Source organism: Mastigoproctus giganteus, chromosome 7 (genome assembly GCF_048544385.1).
Source record: "Mastigoproctus giganteus isolate SK-2022 chromosome 7, ASM4854438v1, whole genome shotgun sequence".
Classification (NCBI taxonomy): Eukaryota; Metazoa; Arthropoda; class Arachnida; order Uropygi; family Thelyphonidae; genus Mastigoproctus; species Mastigoproctus giganteus.
Window position 1 is genome coordinate 18,026,949 of NC_143581.1, and position 11,874 is coordinate 18,038,822.

At 36.4% G+C, this 11,874-nt stretch overlaps 3 non-coding genes across 3 annotated transcripts; all 3 read right to left on the minus strand.

The window, feature by feature from the left end:
* Nucleotides 1–5,570: 5,570 nt before the first annotated feature.
* On the minus strand, nucleotides 5,571–5,643 carry TRNAK-UUU (transfer RNA lysine (anticodon UUU)). Its single transcript has one exon. It is a non-coding gene; the product is annotated as a tRNA-Lys (tRNA).
* A 1,129-nt stretch (nucleotides 5,644–6,772) lies between these two features.
* TRNAK-UUU (transfer RNA lysine (anticodon UUU)) lies at nucleotides 6,773–6,845 on the minus strand. Its single transcript has one exon. It is a non-coding gene; the product is annotated as a tRNA-Lys (tRNA).
* Nucleotides 6,846–7,263: 418 nt separating this feature from the next.
* On the minus strand, nucleotides 7,264–7,336 carry TRNAK-UUU (transfer RNA lysine (anticodon UUU)). The gene has a single exon. It is a non-coding gene; the product is annotated as a tRNA-Lys (tRNA).
* Nucleotides 7,337–11,874: the final 4,538 nt, after the last annotated feature.

Genomic DNA, 11,874 nt, shown 5'->3' on the forward strand with positions numbered 1-11,874 from the left:
ATCAGTAATGCAGATTCGAGCAACACAGTTGTGCGAGAACTTCATAAGGCTGAAATTTATGGCAGAGCCATTATTGCCAAGCCATTCGTTACTGATGGTAATACTAGAGAGAAGGATGCAGTGGTATAAGGAGCACAAAAACTGGACACTCAATGGCTGGAGACGTCATATTTTCAGACAAATCATCATTCACACTTTTTTCAACATCGTGGAAAGCTTACGTTTGGCGAATGCCAAAGAAAGCGCATCATGTTGACTGTTTTGTGCCAACCGTCAAACATTGAGGAAGACCAATAATGGTCTGGTCAGCAATATCTTGGTATTCTTTAGGTCCTCTCATCACCCAGATCGGGCGAATTACTGCCACTGGTTTCCTTGATATACTGAGTGACCAGGTTCATCCCATGGTAAAAATATTGTTTCCCACAATCGATGCCATGTTTCAATGTGAAACACACAGCCAGTGAGTTCGATATTGATATGACGAGCATGAAACTGAGGATCAGCATCTCCCATTGCGTGCACAATCACCAGACTTGAACGTTATTAAGCCACTCGGTATATTTGGAGGGGAGAGTGAGAAACAATTTCCTCCACCATCACTCAAGGAGCTTGAAACGTTCCCATGAAAAATGGTCCAATATTCCTCTTAAGATAGTTCAAGATTTATTTGAATCTATTCCACGTAGAATAGAAGCTGTTTTAAAATCAAAGGATGGCCCAACAACACTATATTAATGCATACCTATAATTCTTATCATCACAGGTATTTCCATTATTTTGTTTACCTCCTGCGTATTTAATTAATATGATAAAGAAATGCAATAATATAAAATCGAATAAAATTGTTAAACAGGAATGGTTTCAGGAAGCTGAACGGCTTTCTTTAGATGCTGCTTCTGGACTCGATATTCAAAATGCAGTTTGCTCCTTCTACCTATACTCACTGGCTAAAAAATTAGAAACCTATTGCAATTGGCGTCAATAGTTGATTAAACGCACAATATCACAAGTTTCTTGCTATCAGATAAATAAAGTATGTTTTCCTAAGCTTATTCGATCCGTTAATGGGGATGATAGGTAATCTTTCGGATTTTCATAAAGGTGTTATTGTTGGAGCACGTTTAGCAGCAGCCACAATTGATGAAACAAAGGAAATCACTGGTGTATCGAAAGCAACCATCTTAAAAGTATACATTGATTGGAAGACGAAAGGAGAGGGCAGCTCTAAAAGAAAGAAAAGAAAGAAAGTCGGTACTCAAAGAACGAGACCGCAGAAATTTAAAGCGAATGGTACATTAGAATAAAAGGTCCAGCGTGCAGAAAATGACAAAAAGTTAATTTAGGCAAAGAAAGTCCCTTTTCCACCCGAATTATGCGTTGGAAGTTGAAAAATCTGGCATTTCGTTGTCGTGTGCCTATACGAAAGCAACTTTTTTCTTTAAAAAATCGAAAGATTCAACTGGAATGGTACTGCCAACGCAGAGGCTAGACTGCGGAACTTTGGAAAAAGATCACATGGTCTGAAGAGCTCGGATTTACAATTTTTTTTGCTCAATAAGCGTAGGGCGAAAATGTTCATGTACCAAATGAAGTTATATATATATATATATTTTTTTTTTTTTTTTTTTTTTGCACAGGAACGGGGAACGGTATCTGCACAGAATCTTGCTTGATTGGCGTCGGATCGGACGATCTTGCAAATCGGCAGGATCGCTCGGTCAATGGAGTATCATTGCCCTTTGCACCACTTTGGCGACCAAATATGATGAAAACTGTTTCCTGATTACTCGTTATAGGATTTGTCCTAAATAAACTTCTTGAAATCGGCATCTCATCTTTTGAACGATTTGGAGCATTTCCATGGGCAGAAACCTGCCCACTTTCCTGAGCCTCAATGCCACCGATTGTAGAGACGGGAAGGCCTCTTAAGGAGTGCGGGGGGATTCTCCATTGACACAGTTACCAAAGAACTGTTAGAAGATCGTATTACCTCCAGTGAATATTTTTCTGTTCTATCCGATCAGCTTCACACTATACTGCTTTATTTTTACCAGGACCGCGATGAATTCTTTTAAGGAGACAAAAGGTGGTGGCCCTACTAGATACTCGTGGGTAGCAGAGTTTGTAGAATCGCTGTCCTCTCCACACCGGGTGGAAAAAACTTCAGTTCGAATTCCGTGGATGACGTGAGGAATTTTTATGAACTTTTTCACAACGTGGCTGAGTTAGTTAGCCTGAGGTGAGGGTGCTACCGGAAACTAGGGTTTTTCGATCAGCAAACAGCAAATCGACCATAGAACACACGCAATTTATAGACATATTATATGCGGCGCAATATAGCCTAAGTCGCTGATGCGCCTAAAACCCTGCAACTGATTGAACGTTTGTTGTATGAGTTATTAGATAATAATATATTAAAATTTATGTGTATGCACAAGATGTCCACAAGAGATCTCAAACGATTTTATTCATTCAAGAGTGCGCCTGCACTCACTTCCTCCAGAACCAACAGAAATATCTCTTTTTTTCATAGCAGTAGTTCACCATCACCTTGAATCCCTCAGAAATAGCAGCAGATTTACCCATGGTCATAAAAAAAAAGCAATGTTAAAAACGTGATCTAAAGAACTATAATTAGGTGTGTGACAGGTAGACGCATTCAGAAAGACGACTGTGATCGGCAGGCATTGCCACCTGTGTTTCTTGATGGCTCATCAACAACATGCAGCATCGCTATGATCCTGTATTGCGGTCGGCGAGGAACCAATCCCCTATTCACTAGCAAGTGATATTTATCTACAGCTTGAACAGTATTTCATCCTCCGGGCGGGAAAACAGCTGGCTCATTGTTTAAACTAAATTCTTTATTACCAGGATTCAAGGTGCAAGCTATCTTAAAAGCGATTTTTGAAACTATCACTAAAATTTACTTTACTAAAGGACGAAACAATTTAAGCTCGGGACCATACGCAATCTCTTCAACTCCTATTAGGAGGCTGTCTGTCTTCTAGGCAATGTCTTGGACACAACCTTTTTATCTTGCATCTATGGGGATTGATGAGTGCTGGTTTCATGAGTTTTCAGATGGATGGATACCTGGTAGCTGAGCTTTTATTGTATGCCAGAATGCACGTGGCGAATATTTCACCAAAATTGTTTTGGAGAAGTAATAAAAGATTAATATTGAAGTAATTATAAAAACCTTTCCCTCGACTCCCTTCTCTGCGAGCTAAGGTTTCAGGGGGGGGGGGCGGACTCGGGTAAAAATGCAATTTGATAATTTTTTACATGTATGCCTATATCGTCCTTTAAAAAATCACTCTGTGGTTTGTTGATTGTGGTGACAAAAGCTAACAAATTGTTTTCTCTCAAAGTAAACGGCAAGTTAGTTTCACTGGGAGCTAAATCAATTCTCAGGGTTAGGAGAAACAAGAACTAGAGGTCACAGATAAAATTTTCGGGAGTAACAAAAGCTGGATTTCGTGAAGTTTGCTTTCGGGCAGCGTGTTATAGGTCATTGGAATAAATTGCCTGCTACGATATTCGAGGCAAGAGTTTGGCAAAGTTCAAAGCACAATCGGACAGCCATTTTTTAGCAACGGGGAGGGTATAAATGATTTAGATTTTTTTCCTTTTTCTTTTTTTTTTGGCAGATGTAGATAAAGTCCACTTCCTTGTCCACTTCCCTATACTAATAACTTTAGTTAAACTATTGTCATTTATAGACTCCATCAGGCATAGGATGGATTTTCATTTATAGACTTCGCTAGTCTTTGGACGCATCCAAGGCTGGTTTTACCGAGGTGCAGTGGTGCGGTTGTTCCGGCGTCCCCACGACCTTATTTTTAGAGATCCAGACTACCTAAATCGAATATAGTTCGTACAACTTCGATCTAATATTTATCATCTGATAGCATTGATATAACCTGTGAATTGGAGATGAAGTTTTTGATCACATGGATTCACATAATTTAGTTAAACTCATGCTTTTCTAATTTAAAGATTTAAAATTTTTTAAATAAAAAAAATAAACAAAATTATTTTGTTTATTTTTTTAATAAATTGAGTAAAAAAAAAATATTTTTTTACTCAATTTATCACTCGTTTTCTTTTATTAATCGATACTGTAGCTGAGTGGTCAGTGCGTGAGTGTATAAGTTCATGTGCTTTGCTTGACTGGAGTGTCAAAGTCACCGTATTTAGCAGCCCGTGACTGCTAAATACGGTGCTGTTTCTCATATTCTCTGTACTTGTGAACTCCTCTGACCGTGTGGTTGTCTAGGAGTATAAACAGAAAATTTATTTATTTATTTTACTCATATTTCCGATTTGCCAACAAAACGTTTTTGCTAAGCCAATTGCATTCAGAGATGTTTCCGAATGTATATTGATAAATGTTAAGTTAGTACTGATATTATAGCCTTAATTTTGTTTTTATACACTGTGCAAGGCAATAAAATCACTTTTTATCGGGATTTTTTTTTCATAGAATAAAATTTCTGGCTATGCTGTAAGTGGCGCCATCTCGCGCCAATAAGTTAAAATATTTTAGTAACTAGATATTAAAAGGGTTCGTCATTCCAGATCGAGGAAAATTTGTTGACATGCGCTTTCCTATCTCATATGTAATGGTAGTCAACACTCCTTTCCCATTTTATTACGTAGTGTAAACGATATTATGCAAGATTTACAATGTTCAACTGTTGCTGTTTTTAAAAGAATTTGTAAAATCGTGATTTTGACTCTACCGAATAATTATGAACTTCAGTGTTCATGAACAGCGTTAAATAAATTTGTTTTCGTATTCTTCAAATAGGCCTCGAAGGGGGGGTCGAAAAAAATAATCATCTTAATAAACAAAATCAACTCGATGATAAAATAATTTAATATTAATATAAAATAATAAATGCAAATTATATAAACAATAAATGTACACTTAGACTAATATAAAATGTATTATACTTAAAAAATAACAAGACAGAGTTAAAAGTGTCAAAGTTACAGTGATTCGTTTTGGTAAAAGACCAAAGTGAGGCCATTGAAAATTGGTAGCAGTCACTTGCGAATATACAACGTCGTGTTGTCATAAATGTTAACAGGCGATGAATAGTCTGAACACACAAAGGGTATTTAGACTATTGGTGCTTGGGGAAGGGGGGGGAGAGAACGAATGATGGAATGCACCCAGGTCGTTCGATTGAAAAGGGTCTCAAATCAAAACAGTGGGCACTTCAGTTCCGACAAAGTGGACCAACATTAATTCTTACACTCGAGCTGCACCCTGAACTTTGTGCTAGACCCCCTGCACATAGAAAACGAGGGAGGTATAAACATATCTGGTTGGTTTTTGAACCAAATCAGGATGCGAAAGACATCATTATTGAACTAACAAGCTGGAAAGCAAGAATTTTTTTCTTTTATGAACAACAAAGTGATCAGTACACTTAATTTCTATGTAATCTTTAATTCGAATGTTATTGCATTCTTATAATTTATTAGAATTCAGATTGCATTCTGATTAGATTATTAAAAAAAATTTAAAAAAAAAAAAAAAAAAAAAAAATTCTCGCCCGAACAGGGACTCGAACCCTGGACCCTTAGGTTAAAAGCCTAATGCTCTACCGACTGAGCCATCCGGGCACACTGGATTTAATTCAGTTTACACATACTGTATTTTGTTGAAACGTTGAACTTTTTTTTTTTTTTTTTTTTTTTTTTTATTGATACATTCTATTTATAATTTTGGAGAAGATTCCAGAAGTTTGCAACTGTAGTTTAATGAAATTGCCATATTTTTGGCCATCAGATGACGCAGAACTTTGAACCAGCGCTCTTGTGTAAAGTGTAACTTTTAACTCGTTAAAAGTTGCACTTTACACAAGAGCGCTGGTTCAAAAAGTTGCACTTTACACAGTTTCACTCCTCCCCCATCCCGAATTCAAATCAAGTCGGTGACAAGAACAATTTAATGATTGGATTCAGACAAAGGGACGGTTTGCCGGTTCCTTTGTCCCCACAAAATCTGACACAGGATTCTGCGTCCAGCAAACGAATAGATCCAGTCATAGATCCGACATACTGGCCTCTGTGGTCCAGTGTGCTAATTAAAATTAACTTCCATCCCAAGAAAGGGGCGAGCGAGTTCTGGTCATTCTAATATAATGGAAGCATTTTTAAGAAATATTTGGAACCACCAGAGAGTACTGGTTCATGTTCTGTTAAAACTTTTCTAAAGCTTTAACAGATGGTTTCTTAGGACCACCTTATATTAAATTTTATATCAAATCATGCCACTGTAGTATATTTTTATAAATATAAAAATACATTTATGTATTTTGCATTATTCGATTATCCGGTAAAATTTATTTCCGGAGTACGGAGTAGAAAGAAAAACAGAAATTCTACAGCTTTTTAAATATCAAATGTCAAAAAGTTAATTATGGATGACAAAAGTGCAATAGTTTGAAAAATAATTGATGCAAATCAGTGATATTTGCACCTACATTGAAAACTGGAACGGTTTTCTTTTCTTTTGATGCAGCACCAGACATATCTGTTGGCACTTTGAACCAAATGTGGTACAAAGGACATCATAATTGAACTAACAAGCTGAAAAGCACGAACTGTTTTGGTGGTTTTTTCTTTTATGAATGTGTTTTTTAATTTTTCCTTTTATGTTAACAAATTTCCATATAATCTTTCATTCGAATATCATTACGTAATTGAGATTGCAATCTGAATAATAATAATAATAAAAAAAAACAACTCACGCCCGAACAGGGACTCGAACCCTGGACCCTTAGGTTAAAAGCCTAATGCTCTACCGACTGAGCCATCCGGGCATATTATATTGTTTCCATTTTAGTCCTATTGTATTTTCTTCAGCATATTTAATGAAAAATAAAAAGCGGTTTTTTTTTTAAAAAATATTCTAGGACTGCCATAAAAGATTCGAGAAGTTTGCAACTATAGTTTAATGAAATTGTCAAAATTTTGGGCTTCAGATGACGCAGAACTCTGAACCAACTCCCTTGCGCACAGTGTAACTTTTAACATGGGTACAGTGCCCCATTATGTAATCACTTGCCCCCCTCGAATTCAAGTGAAGTCGGTGACAAGAAAAGAACAATATAATGACTGCAGTCAGACAAAGAATTTGTCTGACTGCAGTCATTATATTGTTCTTTTGTTCCAGGCGAAAAGAATTTGGCCTGGAACCGGCAAACAGTCCCTTTGATAATTAAAACAAAAAAAATGGCTCGCCCGAACAGGGACTTGAACCCTGGACCCTTAGGTTAAAATCCTAATGCTCTACCGACTGAGCCATCCGGGCACACTGTGTTAATTTTATTTTAATCCTACTGTATTCTTTTCTGCATATTTATTGAAAAATAAAAAAGGGCGGGTTTAATTTTTATTTTTTTTTTATTCTATTTATATTCTAGGACTGCCACAAAAGATTCCAGAAGTTCGCAACTACAGTTTAATGAAATTACCATATTTTTGGGCATCATATGATGCAGAACTCTGAACTAGTGCTCTTGTGTACAGTGTAACTTTTAACTTGGGTACAGTTTCCCATTATGTAATCATTTCTCTCTCCCTCCCCCCAAAATTCAAGTCAAGTCAGTGACAAGAACAATTGAATGACTAAACTCAGACAAAGGGACTGAGCCGGTTCCAGGAAAAGGATTTTGCTTGGAACCGGCAAACAGTCTCTTTGTCCCTGCAAAATTCGACACAGAATTTTGCTCCCCGAAAACGAACATGTGACACATTCGACAAGCTGGCCTCTATGGTCCTTGGTGCTAATCAAAATCAACTTCCATCCCAAGAAAGAAGCCACCGAGTTCTGATCATTCTAATATAAAGGAGGCATTTTAAAGAAATACTTGGAACTACCAGAGAGTACTGGTTCGTGGGCATCAGATGATGCCCATGAACCAGTCCGTTAAAACTTTTCTAAAGCTTTAACAGCTGGTTTGTTAGAACCAACCTGTTAAGGAATGAAAACAGATTACTTGCTAACAGATTTAGTACAGCAGACTGGATGCTATATTCCATCTCAGGTGTTTACTTTCTTCGCTTATGTCTTCTTATATATGGAATTTAGGCATTCCGGTGTTTCATTTATTTAAAGGATGAGTCTTGATTAAATACATTCCTTGGAGGATACTCTTAAAGACAAATAGCAGTCAAAAAAGGACTAATGCTGACATCTGCAATCCTTCCTATTGTTATTGTTATGTGTAGATGTGGCAGAATATTAGCAATCATAATTTAGCCGACATACCTCTGGACCTGGAACAATTCAAACCAATGTACTAAAATGCACCGAGATTTTCTTGTGTCTTAAACATGTAAGTGCAGGAGCATCAAGCGGAGAGGGAGTAGGTGGGGTATCTACCCTGGGCCCGAATATTGTGCAAGGAAAGTGAAACTGGAGTCTGATCTCTCCCAATGGGGAAAGCAAGCTGGCTGGGTGAGAGTGTTTGCCCTAAGAACCCTTGATGGCTCCCTATAACTGCGTAAGAGCTGTACATTTGATTGTCTTGTGTGGTTTAAAATAATCTCTAAGGTAATGTAACTAAAGGCCATTGGGTGTTGTTATATCGTATCTGCAGATTGCGTGTATTTCCTGGTGCGTCTGCCCATTTTGAGGGATGAAAATCCCAAATTAGTAGGAGAAAATCCTACATCTGCTCCCGAGAATTTAAAATGCGTTCATTTCCTTCCTAGAAAGTTTTCTACAGATGTTCCCGAATAACGGGTAATACATTCATTCTTAACTTAGAAACGGGAGAGGAATGATCAACTCAAAAAAGAAGAGAAAAAAGCCATACGGCATCATAGGATTATATTACAAGTTACCTATTTTCCACTTAACTTGTGACTTCTACTAATCCCCTTTATTTATTCTGCGTGCTAAGCCAAGCTGTGTCATGGGATCAAGCACCATCTGTGCGATTATTGGTAATCGTACACAATAAAACGCACACTTCGCTTTGTTTGGTTGATCCTTGCATCAAGATCAGGATGGAGTGTAAAATGAGATACTCAATTAACGTCGTAATGAGATACATTAGTCAATATTCGTCCCCTTATTGTTTTACAGTAACATGGTGCATTAAGTTGTATTTCCCGTGTTTGGGGAAAAGTCCATATTCAGTTCTCCGGTTTCATGTTTCTTGCAGGAATATCCTCCTCGCTATTCAGTAAATTAAAAGTGTGTTTAATATTCAGAATTAATCCCGATTATATTGTTATTTTATTTCAAATATATTTATTGTACTGTATCACTGTTTTACAGCTCCCCTATGAAGCCATTCGTCCTAAATTCGTCGAACTTTTATTTTAATTCGCATTTCTTATGTACTATACAAGAAATCATTTTTGATTTGTTTAAAATATCCACTGAACTCAATTTCTGAATGCAAAACAGCAATTCTCACTTTCAGTGTTAGGAAATTTAGCAGAAATCTTCTTGAATTGCTGCAGTGGCGCCATCTTTTGATTATTTTCAATATTTAAATCATATTTTCAAAAAAAAAAAAAAAAAAAAAATTATTGTATTATGAAGTTAAAAAATATATATACTTAAATGCCTGTTTTTATAATTTCAAAGATTTAAAAGTGAGAAAGAATTGCATTCAAGATAAAAAAATTAACTTGACAGAACTTTATATACACTTTAACTTAAATAAATTAGAGGAATTCAAGTAAAATTATATAGTAATTATACATAATAACATAATAGGTAATTACTGTACTGTATATGGATTTCCCACCCATATGGGTCTCCTGAGACAAACCCCATGTGCGTCTTTTCCCTTGGAAGTTTGTTTAGTGTTAAGTTTGTTTCCGATGGAATCTTCGTGCCCAATCCAAGCTCATTCCTCCCCTTCCCCCCAAAGTACTAGGGAACTGTTCTCATCTTCCCCACCATAGTAGTTTTTTTTTTTTTCACGATATTGATTGGTGGAATATTTTATGGCTAGACAGCGAACCCGTGTTTTTTCAGTAGCACCTGTTCCTTTGGTAATAAGGGTGATGCAGTGGCGCCATCTACTATCAAGTTTTGAATATTATAACTATATTAAACATTTTTTCAAGAAATACAGAATATGATTGTCTGAATTTCTCAAACGCATAAAATTCGTAAAAAAATTTAAAAAAATGTCCAAGATAATAGTTAACAATGTGAGAATAAGTAATCAGAAGCTGATAAGCAGAATATAAATCTTATTACGCTCTGCAACGTAATATTCAATAATTTTGTTTTTTGTTGTTTGTTTTATTTCTAGGCTAGGGAGGAAAATGTTTGTTGATGTTTAAAATTCGATATGCGTGAAACTTGAAATCTCGCTTTCATGGAAACGGCTTATATTTAAGCATTTGTTATCCTGAACATGAATAGCTGCTTTTATAATCTTGTTCGGATTTTTTTAACAATATATCTGAAGCGATGAAACGTTAAGCCCCTTTACTGTATTCTTTTGTATTTTACGAGGGGTGGTTAAAAGGTTCTCAGTATAAATGACATAGGTACAAAATTCTATGTTTTTTTAATTTTAATTGTATTCACCCGCTTAATTTATTTAATCAGCAAAGAGTTTAATCATACTGAAAAAAAAAAAAAAAAAATCTTCGGGTTGGTCATTAACTGTAATTAGCTGAAGGATGATTAAATTTTTCGTATCCATATTCGTGAATATTAGCTTGTAAAACCTCGGGCTTTATGCACTGTCATGGAAAAGCAAAACCCGATAACTCAACTTTCCCGTCTTTTTCCCCGAATTTCAACTTTTAACTTTGGCATAATATTCTCTTGTTATTGTGGTTTTAGGTGCAAGGTAATCAATGATGAACAATCCTTTTGTGTCCCAGAAAATTGTGGCCACACTTTCCCAGTTGATGGTTGGGTTCGAAACTTTTTTTGGGGTTGTAGATCCATTGTGGTTCCGCAACATGCTTTCTGATTTGGATTCAGGATCATAAAAAGGTTGCCATATTTCATCACCAGTCACCAAACGGGGATAAAAATCTGTGGATTAGCATGAATTGAAGTAAATTCTCTTTGATGACTCCATCCTCTGATGTTTGTCATGAATGGAAAGGTTTCTGGGAGCCCATTTTTTGCACAAACTTTGGACATTCCAAATGTTCCTGTATTACGTTAAAATGCTTCCGTAGTAAATATTAAGTACTTTTTCAAGTTCAGACACTTAATTCTGTTTCCTACTTTTATTTATTTTTTTATTTTGTCTTCAACGATGGCAATTGTTTTAGAGCCCTCTTGAGTAGCACAGTTGGTGTAATCACCGTCCTCCCCACACCTTGTGGAAAAGACCTGAGTTCTAATCCCGTTAATGACGCCAGGAATTTTTATGGGCCTTTTTCACAGTGTGGCTGAGTTAGTTGGTCTCTGGCAAGGTAGCATGGTTTTTTCGTCCCGGACAGTTTACAGACATATTATATACAGCACAATGTGGTCTAATTTGCTAATACGCCTACTCCCTACGACAACCAACCAGTTGTTTCAGAATGGTTGCTTCAGATGGCCGACCGAAACCTCGGATCATCCATAACTGACTCCCATCCTCTTTTGAACCCTGCTGCCCATCTTGTAATAGTAGCATAACTGGATGATACTTCTCCAAACACTCTAATCATTCTTTCATGGATTTTTCTAACATTTCTATCCTCTTTTGTCCAAAATTTGATTATTGAACGATGTTCCATTTTCCATGTATTCATTCCGCTTCCACCTACCAACATAAAAATTAAATTTTTATTAGAAACTGCCTAAGACATTGACATACAATTTTTTTCATGTTATTTTATAAGACATTAATCTATCAAAACAACCTA